We start from the raw sequence: 13696 nt of genomic DNA, 5'->3' as shown, positions 1-13696 counted from the left end.
CCGGGAGTTGCACAATCTCATGGTCTAAGGAAATGATACTTGACATTCAGAAAAGCTACAGCAAACGAACTACACGATCTTTGAGCTAAGCTTAGGATTGGGTCTTGTCCATCACATCATTCTCCTAATGATGTGATCCCGTTATCAATGACATCTAATGTCCATAGTCAGGAAACCATGACTATCCTTTGATCAACGAGCTAGTCAATTAGAGGCTCACTAGGGACGTGTTGTGGTCTATGTATTCACACATGTATTACGATTTCCGGATAATACAATTATAGCATGAATAATAGACAATTATCATGAACAAAGAAATATAATAATAACCATTTTATTATTGCCTCTGGGGCATATTTCCAACAGTCTCCCACTTGCACTAGAGTCAATATTCTAGTTACATTGTGCTGAATCGAACACCCATGCAGTTCTGGTGTTGATCATGTTTTGCTCTAGGGAGAGGTTTAGTCAACTGATCTGCTACATTCAGGTCCGTCTGTACTTTACAAATCTCTATGTCTCCATTTTGAACACTTTCACGAATGGAGTTGAAGCGACGCTTGATATGCCTGGTCTTCCTGTGAAACCTGGGCTCCTTGGCAAGGGCAATAGCTCCAGTGTTGTCACAGAAGAGGGTCATGGGGCCCGACGCATTGGGTATGACTCCTAGGTCGGTAATGAACTCCTTCACCCAGACTGCTTCTTGTGCTGCCTCCGAGGCTGCCATGTACTCCGCTTCACATGTAGATCCCGCCACAACGCTTTTCTTGCAACTGCACCAGCTTACTGCCCCACCATTCAAAATATACACGTATCCGGTTTGTGACTTAGAGTCATCCAGATCTGTGTCGAAGCTAGCATCGACGTAACCCTTTACGACGAGTTCTTCGTCACCTCCATAAACGAGAAACATTTCCTTAGTCCTTTTCAGGTACTTCAGGATATTCTTGACCGTTGTCCAGTGTTCCATGCCAGGATTACTTTGGTACCTTCCTACAAACTCACGGCAAGGTTTACATCAGGTCTGGTACACAGCATAGCATACATGATAGACCCTATGGCCGAGGCATAGGGGACGACACTCATCTTTTCTCTATCTTCTGTCGTGGTCGGGCATTGAGCCATGCTCAATCTCGTACCTTGCAATACAGGAAAGAACCCCTTCTTTGACTGATCCATTTTGAACTTCTTCAATATCTTGTCAAGGTACGTACTCTGTGAAAGACCAATGAGGCGTCTCGATCTATCTCTATAGATGTTGATGCCTAATATATAAGCAGCTTCTCCAAGGTCCTTCATTGAAAAACACTTGTTCAAGTAGGCCTTTATGCTTTCCAAGAATTCCATATCATTTCCCATCAACAGTATGTCATCCACATACAATATGAGAAATGCTACAGAGCTCCCACTCACTTTCTTGTAAATGCAGCCTTCTCCATAAGTCTGCATAAACCCAAACGCTTTGATCATCTTATCAAAACGAATGTTCCAACTCCGAGATGCTTGCACCAGCCCATAAATCGAGCGCTGGAGCTTGCACACCTTGTCAGCATTCTTAGGATCGACAAAACCTTCCGGCTGCATCATATACAATTCTTCCTTAAGGAAACCATTAAGGAATGCCGTTTTGACGTCCATTTGCCATATCTCATAATCATAGAATGCGGCAATTGCTAACATGATTCGGACGGACTTCAGCTTCGCTACGGGTGAGAAAGTCTCATCGTAGTCAACCCGTTGAACTTGTCATAACCCTTAGCGACAAGCCGAGCTTTATAGATGGTCACATTACCATCCGCGTCTGTCTTCTTCTTAAAGATCCATTTATTTTCTATGGCTCGCCGATCAACGGTCAAGTCAGTCAAAGTCCATACTTCGTTTTCATACATGGATCCTATCTCGGATTTCATGGCTTCCAGCCATTTGTCGGAATCCGAGCCCGCCATCGCTTCTTCATAGTTCGAAGGTTCACCGCTGTCTAACAACATGATTTCCAAGACAGGGTTGCCGTACCACTCTGGTGCGGAACATGTCCTTGTGGACCTACGAATTTCAGTAGCAACTTGATCTGAAGTTTCATGATCATCATCATCAACTTCCTCTCTAGTCGGTGCAGGCACCTCAGGAACATTTTCTTGAGCTGCGCCACTTACCGGTTCAAGAGGTAATACTTCATCAAGTTCTACCTTCCTCCCACTTATTTCTTTCGAGAGAAACTCTTTCTCTAGAAAGGACCCATTCTTGGCAACAAAGATCTTGCCTTCGGATCTGAGGTAGAAGGTATACCCAACAGTTTCTTTAGGGTATCCTATGAAGACGCATTTTTCCGACTTGGGTTCGAGCTTTTCAGGTTGAAGTTTCTTGACATAAGCATCGCATCCCCAAACTTTTAGAAACAACAGCTTAGGTTTCTTCCCAAACCATAATTCATACGGTGTTGTCTCAACGGATTTCGACGGAGCCCTATTTAAAGTGAATGCGGTAGTCTCTAAAGCATAGCCCCAAAATGATAGCGGTAAATCGGTAGGAGACATCATAGATCGCACCATATCTAATAGAGTGCGATTACGACGTTCGGACACACCATTACGCTGAGGTGTTTCAGGCGGCGTGAGTTGTGAAACTATTCCACATTTTCTTAAGTGTGTGCCAAATTCGTGACTCAAGTATTCTCCCCCATGATCTGATCGCAAGAACTTGATTTTCCTGTCACGTTGATTCTCAACCTCACCCTGAAATTCCTTGAACTTTTCAAAGGTCTCAGACTTGTGTTTCATTAAGTAGACATACCCATATCTACTCAAGTCATCAGTGAGGGTGAGAACATAACGATAGCCACCGCGAGCCTCGACACTCATTGGACCGCACACATCAGTATGTATGATTTCCAATAAGTTGGTTGCTCGCTCCATTGTTCCTGAGAACGGAGTCTTGGTCATTTTACCCATGAGGCATGGTTCGCACGTGTCAAATGATTCGTAATCAAGAGACTCTAAAAGTCCATCTGCATGGAGCTTCTTCATGCGTTTGACACCTATGTGACCAAGGCGGCAGTGCCACAAGTATGTGGGACTATCATTATCAACCTTACATCTTTTGGTATTCACACTATGAATATGTGTAGCATTACGCTCGAGATTCATTAAGAATAAACCATTCACCATCGGAGCATGACCATAAAACATATCTCTCATATAAATAGAACAACCATTATTCTCGGATTTAAATGAGTAGCCATCTCAAATTAGACGAGATCCTGATACAATGTTCATGCTCAAAGCTGGCACTAAATAACAATTATTAAGGTTTAAAACTAATCCCGTAGGTAAATGTAGAGGTAGCGTGCCAACGGCGATCACATCGACCTTGGAACCATTCCCGACGCGCATCGTCACCTCGTTCTTCGCCAGTCTCCGCTTATTCCGCAGCTCCTGCTTTGAGTTACAAATGTGAGCAACCGCACCGGTATCAAATACCCAGAAGCTACTACGAGTACTGGTAAGGTACACATCAATTACATGCATATCACATATACCTTTCGTGATGCCGGCCTTCTTGTCCGCTAAGTATTTGGGGCAGTTCCACTTCCAGTGACCACTTCCCTTGCAATAAAAACACTCAGTCTCGGGCTTGGGTCCAGTCTTTGGCTTCTTCCCGGTAGCTTGCTTACCGGGCGCGGCAACTCCCTTGCCGTCCTTCTTAAAGTTCTTCTTACCCTTGCCTTTCTTGAATTTAGTGGTTTCATTCACCATCAACACTTGATGTTCCTTTTTGACTTCTACCTCTGCTGATTTCAGCATTGCAAATACTTCAGGAATGGTATTTTCCATCCCCTGCATATTGAAGTTCATCACAAAGCTCTTGTAGCTCGGTGGAAGCGACTGAAGGATTCTGTCAATGACCGTGTCATCCGGGAGATTAACTCCCAGCTGAGTCAAGCGGTTATGCAACCCAGACATTTTGAGTATGTGCTCACTGACAGAACTATTTTTCTCCATCTTACAGCTGAAGAACTTGTCGGAGACTTCATATCTCTCAACCCGGGCATGAGCTTGAAAAACCATTTTCAGCTCTTCGAACATCTCATATGCTCCGTGTCTCTCAAAACGCTTTTGGAGCCCCGGTTCTAAGCTGTAAAGCATGCCGCACTGAACGAGGGAGTAATCATCAGCACGTGTCTGCCAAGCGTTCATAATGTCTTGGTTATGTGGGACGGGTGCGTCACCTAGCGGTGCTTCTAGGACATAATCTTTCTTGGTAGCTATGAGGATGATCCTCAGGTTCCGGACCCAGTCCATATAATTGCTGCCATCGTCTTTCAGCTTGGTTTTCTCTAGCAACGCATTGAAGTTGAGGACAACGTGGGCCATTTGATCTACAAGACATATTGTAAAGATTTTAGACTAAGTTCATGATAATTAAGTTCATCTAATTAAATTATTAAATGAACTCCCACTCAGATAGACATCTCTCCAGTCATCTAAGTATAACATAATCCGAGTTAACTAGGCTGTGTTCGATCATCACGTGAGACGGACTAGTCAACATCGGTGAACATCTTCATGTTGATCGTATCTTCTATACGACTCATGCTCGACCTTTCGGTCTTCTGTGTTCCGAGGCCATGTCTGTACATGCTAGGCTCATCAAGTCAACCTAAGTGTATTGCGTGTGTAAATCTGTCTTACACCCGTTGTATTCGAACGTTAGAATCTATCACACCCGATCATCACGTGGTGCTTCAAAACAACGAACCTTCGCAACGGTGCACAGTTAGGGGGAACACTTTCTTGAAATTATTACGAGGGATCATCTTATTTAAGCTACCATCGTTCTAAGCAAATAAGATGTAAAACATGATAAACATCACATGCAATCAAATAGTGACATGATATGGCCAATATCATTTGCTCCTTTGATCTCCATCTTCGGGGCTCCATGATCATCGTTGTCACCGGCATGACACCATGATCTCCATCATCGTGTCTTCTTGAAGTTGTCTCGTCATCTATTACTTCTACTACTATGGCTAACGCTTTAGCAATAAAGTAAAGTAATTACATGACGTTTATGTTGACACGCAGGTCATAAATAAATAAAGACAACTCCTATGGCTCCTGCCGGTTGTCATACTCATCAACATGCAAGTCGTGATTCCTATTACAAGAACATGATCAATCTCATACATCACATATATCATTCATCATTCATCACAAGCTTTGGCCATATCACATCACAAAACACTTGCTGCAAAAACAAGTTAGACGTCCTCTAATTGTTGTTGCAAGTTTTTACGTGGCTGCTATAGGTTTCTAGCAAGAACGTTTCTTACCTACGCCAAAACCACAACGTGAATTGCCAATTTCTATTTACCCTTCATAAGGACCCTGTTCATCCAATCCGATCCGACCAAAGTGGGAGAGACAGACACTCGCCAGCCACCTTATGCAACTAGTGCGTGTCAGTCGGTGGAACCGGTCTCACGTAAGCGTACGTGTAAGGTTGGTCCGGGCCGCTTCATCCCACGATGCCGCCGAATCAAGATAAGACTAGTAACGACAAGCAAATTGACAGTATCGACGCCCACAACTACTTTGTGTTCTACTCGTGCATAGTAACTACGCATAGACCTAGCTCATGATACCACTGTTGGGGATCGTAGCAGAAATTAAAAAAATTCTACGCATCACCAAGATCAATCTATGGAGTATTCTAGCAACAAGGGGAATAGGAGTGCATCTACATACCCTTGTAGATCGCGAGCGGAAGCGTTCAAGTGAGCGGGGATGATGGAGTCGTAGTCGCCGTGATCCAAATCACCGATGACCAAGTGCCGAACGGACAGCACCTCCGCGTTCAACACACGTACGGTTGGGAAGACGTCTCCTCCTTCTTGATCCAGCAAGGGGGAAGGAGAGGTTGGTGAAGACCAGCAGCACGACGGCGTGGTGGTGGATGCAGCAGGATCCCGGCAGGGCTTCGCTAAGCACAAGCGGGGAGGAGAGGTGTTACGGAGGGACAGGGACGCGCCAAGAGCAAGGTGCGGCTGCCCTCCCTCCCTTCCACTATATATAGGGGCTAGGGGGGTGCATGCCCCCTTGGAGATCCCATCTAAAAGGGGGGGGCCCTGGGGCAACGGCCCCCTAGGGTTTCCAACCCTAGGCGCCTTGGGCCCTTGGGTGGGGCGCACCAGCCCATCAGGGGATGGTTCCCACGCCACTTCAGCCCATGGGGCCCTCCGGGATAGGTGGCCCTATCCGGTGGACCCCGGGGACCCTTTCGGTGGTCCCGGTACAATACTGGTAACCCCCGAAATCTTCCTGCTGGCCGAAACTGAACTTCCTATATATAAATCTTTACCTCCGGACCATTCCGGAACTCCTCGTGACGTCCGGGATCTCATCCGGGACTCCGAACAACTTTTGGGTTACTTCATACTAATATCTCTACAACCCTAGCGTCACCGAACCTTAAGTGTGTAGACCCTACGGGTTCGGGAGACACGCAGACATGACCGAGACACCTCTCCGGTCAATAACCAACAGTGGGATCTGGATACCCATGTTGGCTCCCACATGCTCCTCGATGATCTCATCGGATGAACCATGATGTCGAGGACTTAATTAATCCCGTATTCAATTTCCTTTGTCAATCGGTATGTTACTTGCCCGAGACTCGATCGTCGGTATCCCAATACCTTGTTCAATCTCGTTACCGGCAAGTCACTTTACTCGTACCGTAATGCATGATCCCGTGATCAACCACTTGATCACATTGAGCTCATTATGATGATGCATTACCGAGTGGGCCCAGAGATACCTCTCCGTCATACGGAGTGACAAATCCTAGTCTTGATTCGTGCCAACCCAACAGACACTTTCGGAGATACCTGTAATGTACCTTTGTAGTCACCAAGTTACGTTGTGATGTTTGGCACACCCAAGGTACTCCTACGGTATCCGGGAGTTGCACAATCTCATGGTCTAAGGAAATGATACTTGACATTCAGAAAAGCTATAGCAAACGAACTACACGATCTTTAAGCTAAGCTTAGGATTGGGTCTTGTCCATCACATCATTCTCCTAATGATGTGATCCTGTTATCAATGACATCTAATGCCCATAGTCAGGAAACCATGACTATCCTTTGATCAACGAGCTAGTCAACTAGAGGCTCACTAGGGACGTGTTGTGGTCTATGTATTCACACATGTATTATGATTTCCGGATAATACAATTATAGCATGAATAATAGACAATTATCATGAACAAAGAAATATAATAATAACCATTTTATTATTGCCTCTAGGGCATATTTCCAACAAAAATAAGTCCGGCCGGGCCGAACACAGCGGGCAAGACTCATTTGAGATGCGTCGCGATATAGCCCAGTACAGAGGCGCCGCACACCCCTTATGCTTCACAGACGAAGTAATGGATCATCAAATCCCAGAGGGTTTCAAACCCGTAAATATAGAATCATACGACGGCACAACAGATCCTGCGGTATGAATCGAGGATATCCTGCTGGACATCCACATGGCCCGCGGTGATGACCTACACGCCATCAAATACCTCCCACTTAAACTCAAATGACCAGCTCGGCATTGGCTCAACAGCTTGCCAACGGAATCCATTGGCTGTTGGGAAGATCTGGAAGCCACATTCCTCAACAACTTTCAGGGCACTTATGTGCGCCCACCAGATGCCGATGACTTGAGCCACATAATTTAGCAGGCAGAGGAATCGGCCAGGCAATTCTGGACACGGTTCCTAACAAAGAAAAATCAAATCGTCGACTGTCTGGATGCAGAGGCCCTAGCAGCTTTCAAGCACAATATCCGCGACGAATGGCTCGCCCGGCACCTTGGCCAGGAAAAGCCAAAATCTATGGAAGCCCTCACGACACTAATGACCCGCTTCTGTGCGGGAGAGGACAGCTGGTTGGCTCGCAGCAATAACATATCAAAGAACCATGGTACTTCAAATATCAAGGACGGCAACGGCATGTCACGTCGCAACAAACATAAGCGCCGCATTAACAGCGACAATACCGAGGATACGATAGTCAATGCCGGATTCAAAGGCTCTAAACCCGGTCAGCGGAAAAAGCCATTCAAAAGAATCACTCCGGGCCCGTCCAGTTTGGACCGTATACTCGATCGCTCGTGTCAAATACACGGCACCCCCGACAAGCCAGCCAACCACACCAACAGGGATTGTTGGGTATTCAAGCAGGCCGGCAAGTTAAATGCCGAAAACAAAGATAAGGGGTCACATAGCGATGACGAGGAGGAGCCCCGGCAGCCGAACACCGGAGGACAGAAGAGGTCCCCCCCACAAGTGCGGACGGTGAACATGATACACGCAACCCACATCCCCAAGAGGGAGCGTAAGCGTGCGCTCATGGACGCATATGCGTTGGAGCCAGTCGCCCCAAAGTTCAACCCATGGTCCTCCTGTCCGATCACCTTCGATCGCAGGGACCAACCCACTAGTATCCATCATGGCGGATTCGCCGCATTGGTCCTAGACCCAATCATTGACGGATTTCACCTCACTCGAGTCCTAATGGATGCCGGCAGCAGCCTGAACCTGCTTTATCAGGACACAGTGCGCAAAATGGGTATAGACCCCTCAAGGATCAACCCCACAAAAACGACCTTTAAAGGTGTCATACCAGGTGTAGAGACCCATTGCACAGGCTCAGTCACACTGGAAGTGGTCTTCGGATCCCCGGATAATTTCCGAAGCGAAGAGTTAATCTTCGACATAGTCCCGTTCCGCAGTGGCTACCATGCAATGCTCGGGCGAGCCGCATTTGCGAGATTCAATGCGGTACCGCATTATGCATATCTCAAGCTCAAGATGCCAGGACCTCGGGGGGTCATAACAGTCAATGGAAACACAGAGCGCTCTCTCCGCATGGAGGATCACACTGCGGCCCTCGCAGCAGAAGCGCAAAGCAACCTCTTAAGGCAATCCACTAGTTCGGCGATTAAGGACCCGGACACCTTCAAGCGCCCGGAGTAATCGGCAACTGGACCGCCTGGCACGTTCCGAGCTCGCATAGCAATGCGGCCCCCACCCCGGTCCCAGCCAAACGGCAAACTCTGTGCCACGCGTACATAATTACGCATTAAAAATACCATGGGCACAGGGGGGAGGGGGGCACGACTACGGCACGCCCCAAGACGCGGCTTAAACCGCACCAGGGGCTTCCCGCTTTGTTATTTTTCTCTTTCAGGACTTCAATCCCTGGGAATCCCGTCCGGCACCATGATGGCCGAACACATGATGCAGCAACCAAGGAGGCAGAGAGCTACGTCACACCACTGAACTCCCAGGTGGATTACGATAACGAGTGAAATACTTGCTTTAATACTATTCCTCAGCTCGCCCTTGTAAGGGACATGTCAAATAGTCCTACTTTTTGCTTATCGCACTACTTGTATCATTCTGCTCTAACGCACCCTTTTTGAATAAACAATGCATAGCATTAAGACTATTATTGCATTCTTCCTTTACATATATATATGTTCATTCATGACATCTAGCACCCGTACACTCTGGTACGGCCAATACGCCACGGGCTTAAACACACCCCATAATGCGGCGTGAGAAGTCCGAACACTTTCGACGGTGCGGCACCCTGAACTTATAGCATTATATGCATCAACTTTGAATCATGTCTTGGGTCAATAGTTGGGTTTGCCCGGCTCCCATGTTTTGGTACCTTACGTTCCGCTATATCGGCTAAGGTAGCACTGGGAGAACTACTGCGATTGTGCCCTGGTTCTGCTGGGCTAAGCACCTCAGTAGAGAAAGCTAAAACTGACTGTCATGGTAAGGCGAGAGACTGGTCACTGTTCGAGAGGTTTCAAGTCCCTAAATACTTATGCCGCTTAGAGCGAGGAGTCGGCCCTGTCCGGCTTAAGGCGTGTATCGCGCCCCGAATTGGGCCTTCCAAATACTAGGGGCTTTGCCAAAATTTAAAATTATAGAATTCTATGGCTAAGTGAGAGTGATAACGCATTATAGTCCGATTGCCTTGTTCGTTGTGCTGAGCACCTCCCTCGAAGGACCCAACAATGGGAACAAGAGTGCTCAGGTTTATCCCGAACACCCCAACACTCGTGGCATGGGGGCAGAAGCCGATGACTAGCCATCTCTTAGATTTGATAAACAGCCGAACAGAAGGCAATATTTTAAATTCAAACAAGCGTTGCACAGCACATATGAACAAGTTTTCATAATACAGGATTAAACGAGCAAGTTTACTCAAATATTCTTTCGTACACTTGTCCGCTACAAGACGGGCACCCTTCAGGACACCCTCATAGTACATCTCGGGGTGGCAATGCTCCTTGCCCTGCGGTGGCCCTTCCTTCACCAGCTTCACGGCGTCCATCTTGGCCCAGTGCACCTTCGCACGGGCGAAAGCTGGACATGCACCTTCGATACAGACGGACCGCTTGATAACTTCCAGCTGTGGGCAGGCATCCACAAGCCGCCTCACCAGGCCGAAGTAGCTATTGGGAAGGGCGTCACCAGGCCACATACGGACTATAAAGCCCTTCATGGCCTGTTCGGCCGCCTTCTGCAGCTCGACCAGTTACTTCAGCTGGTCGCTCAGAGGCATCGGGTGTTCGGTCTCAGTATACTGAGACCAGAACAGCTTCTCCATTGAGCTTCCCTCCTCGGCCTGGTAAAACTGTGCGGCATTCGATACGCTGCGGGGCAAATCTGCGAATGCTCCTGGAGAGCTCCGGATTCGGGTAAGTAACAAGTAATTTACTTTCACATGCTTGCTTTGCATATAGAATGCCTTACCCGCCGCTATCTTCTTCATCGCATCAATCTCCTGGAGAGCCTTTTGGGCTTTAGCCTTGGCACTCTTTGCACTCTCAAGGGCCGCGGCAAGCTCGGACTCTCGCGTCTTCAAGTCAAGCTTCAACGCCTCGTGCTTCATCACGAGAGCGTGGAGCTCTTGCTGCACCTCGCCCACCCGTGCCTCTTGTTTTTCCCGCTCGGTGCGCTCCTGGGCCGCTTTGTTTTCGGCTTCGGATAGCGCTTGCTTCAGGGTTGCCACTTCGGTCGTGGCCCCTGGCAGATTAAAGTTGATCCTGTCATTTTGCAATCGCATCCCTTTTATATATATACATATCTACAGACTAGGTATTACTTACCTTTATTCTCCTCGAGCTGCCTTTTGGCAAGGCCGAGCTCTTTCTTGGACCCTTCGAGGTCCTGCTTCAGTACGGCGACCTCCACAGTCAGTGCAGCAGAGGCCAGCAGTGAAGCCTGCATACGCATATAGACATACTTATATTAGACTCCTGTAGATATTAGTTGATCCTCTATTCGGCTTTTCATTTTGAACACCAAACAGAGCATCAGGGGCTACTGTCTATGCGGTAATATTTTTCCTATATTTCAAATACTTACCTCAAAGCCTGTTAGAAGGCTGGCACAGGCTTCAATCAGTCCGCTCTTAGCGGACTGAACCTTCTCGATCACCGCACTCATAATAGTGCTGTGCTCTTCATTGATGGAAGCGCTGCGAAGCGCTCCCAGCAGATTGTCTGGTGCCTTTGGATGGACAGAGGTCACCGGCATGGGCGTCTTGCCCCTTTTGCAAGGAGGCCGCCTGCCCGAGTCCGGAACCACTGGGGGTTCCGGCGCAGTGTTTGGCTGAAGGCCGAACTCGGAGCCCTCGGGAGCCTTACCCCCTCGGCTCCCGGAGTCCGGAAGGTCGCCTTGGGGCGCCTTCGGGACTGTCTCCCCTCGACCCGGTGCCTCTCGAGATAGCACCTCGGCATTGTCCGTAGGGCAAGGGGAGGTGGCGGTCGGAAGTGGATCGCTATCCATATCCAACGAGTCCAAGGAGCCGCCCGATGAAGATACGTCGATACAGGCTTGGGGCAGTTTGCATAATCATATTTGACGTTAGGAGAAGCAGTGCGTCAAAGGTATGCTATGAGTTACTCTGGTATCCGAATACTTACGACTTCGCCAGGGGCTTGGCCCTGAGCAGCCACTCGTCTTCGTCTTCGGCGGTAGTGATGGAGCAGTACGGAAGGAGAGTCCTTCCCTTCTTGGACCCTTTGGCCCCCCTGGTTGGGGCGGCCTTCCTTTTCTTGTCTCCCCGGCTGAAGGGGGAGCATCTTCATCTTTCTCCTCGTCTTCGGAGGAGGAGTGCGTCGCGGAGTCATCGGACGATGAGCCCAATATCACCTGGCGCCGGGAACTCTTTCGGGTTCCCTTGGCCTTCTTCTTGGTCTTCTCCGGCACCTTGTATGGAACCGGAGTCAGCATCTCCTTCAGGAGAGCATCCGCAGTGTCTTCGGGTAGAGGGGCCGGACAGTCGATCTTCTCCGATGCCCCCATCCAGTCCTGTCAAAGGCATGGGAGCTCAGACCCCGCGCATGGTTAAGCTATGGGAAGTAAAAACCCTACCAGATGTACAAAACTTACCGGATTCGCAGGGCGCTTCGCGCTTAGCCCGCGGTCCTCGGTGAGAGAGGGAGGGACCTCGGCACCCTTGAACAGCACCCTCCAGACGTCCTTGTGCGTCGTGTCGAAGAGCTCGCTCAGAGTCTGGTGCTGGGCCGGGTCGGACTCCCACAAGTTGAAATCCCGTTGTTGACACGGGAGGATCCGGCAGAAGAGCATGACCTGGACTATGTTGACAAGCTTGAGCTTCTTGCTTGCCATATTCCGGATACATTTCTGGAGTCCGTCCAGCTCCACCGATGAACCCCAGGATAGGCCCTTCTCTTTCCAGGAGGTGAGCCGCGTGGGGATTCCGGATCAAAACTCGGGGGCCGCCACCCAGTTGGTGTTGCGCGGCTCGGTGATGTAGAACCACACCGATTGCCACCCCTTTATGGTCTCCACGAAGGAGCCTTCCAGCCATATAACATTGGGCATCTTGCCCACCATAGCTCCGCCGCATTCTGCTTGTTGGCCTCCCACCACCTTCGGCTTGATATTGAAGGTCTTCAGCCACAGGCCGAAGTGGGGCCGGATGCGGAGGAAAGCCTCACACACGACGATGAACGCTGAAATGTTGAGGATGAAGTTCGGGGCTAGATCATGAAATTCCAGCCCGTAGTAGAACATAAGACCACGGACGAATGGATGGAGGGGAAACCCCAGTCCGCGGAGGAAGTGGTGGAGGAAAACTACCCTCTCATGAGGTTCTGGGGTAGGAACAATCTGCCCCGCAGCGGGCAGCCGATGCGCGATATTCGCGGCTAAGTATCCGGCTCCGCGCAGCTTTTTGATGTGGCCCTCCGTGACGAAGGAGGCCATCCACTTGCCTCCCGCTCCGGACATGTTTGGAGAAGGTTGAGGAGAAAGATGTGGACTTGGGCGTTGGAGTTCGAGTGCGCAAGAATGGATGAGCAAGGAGGAAGAAGGCGTGGGTAGAAAAAGGTTAAACCTTATCCCCTTATAAGGGCGGCCGAAACTATGCACCCCCACTAGTCTGGTAAAACTCGCTTATCCCCAAGCGCCGTAATTGATGGCACGGTTGGGTTACCCACGCCCATATTGATGAGAATCCCGTAATAAGGGGGACACGATCTCTGCTTTGACAAGACGTGTCAAGAAACTGCCTCGTGTTATGTGCGGGGCTGATTAAAGAAAAACGGTTCAAATAATCACCTAGCCATGGCATGATGTCATGTTG

Source organism: Triticum urartu, chromosome 1A (assembly GCF_056163025.1).
Source record: "Triticum urartu cultivar PI428250 chromosome 1A, HENAU_Tu73, whole genome shotgun sequence".
NCBI lineage: Eukaryota > Viridiplantae > Streptophyta > Magnoliopsida > Poales > Poaceae > Triticum > Triticum urartu.
This window is presented reverse-complemented; position numbering follows the sequence as displayed.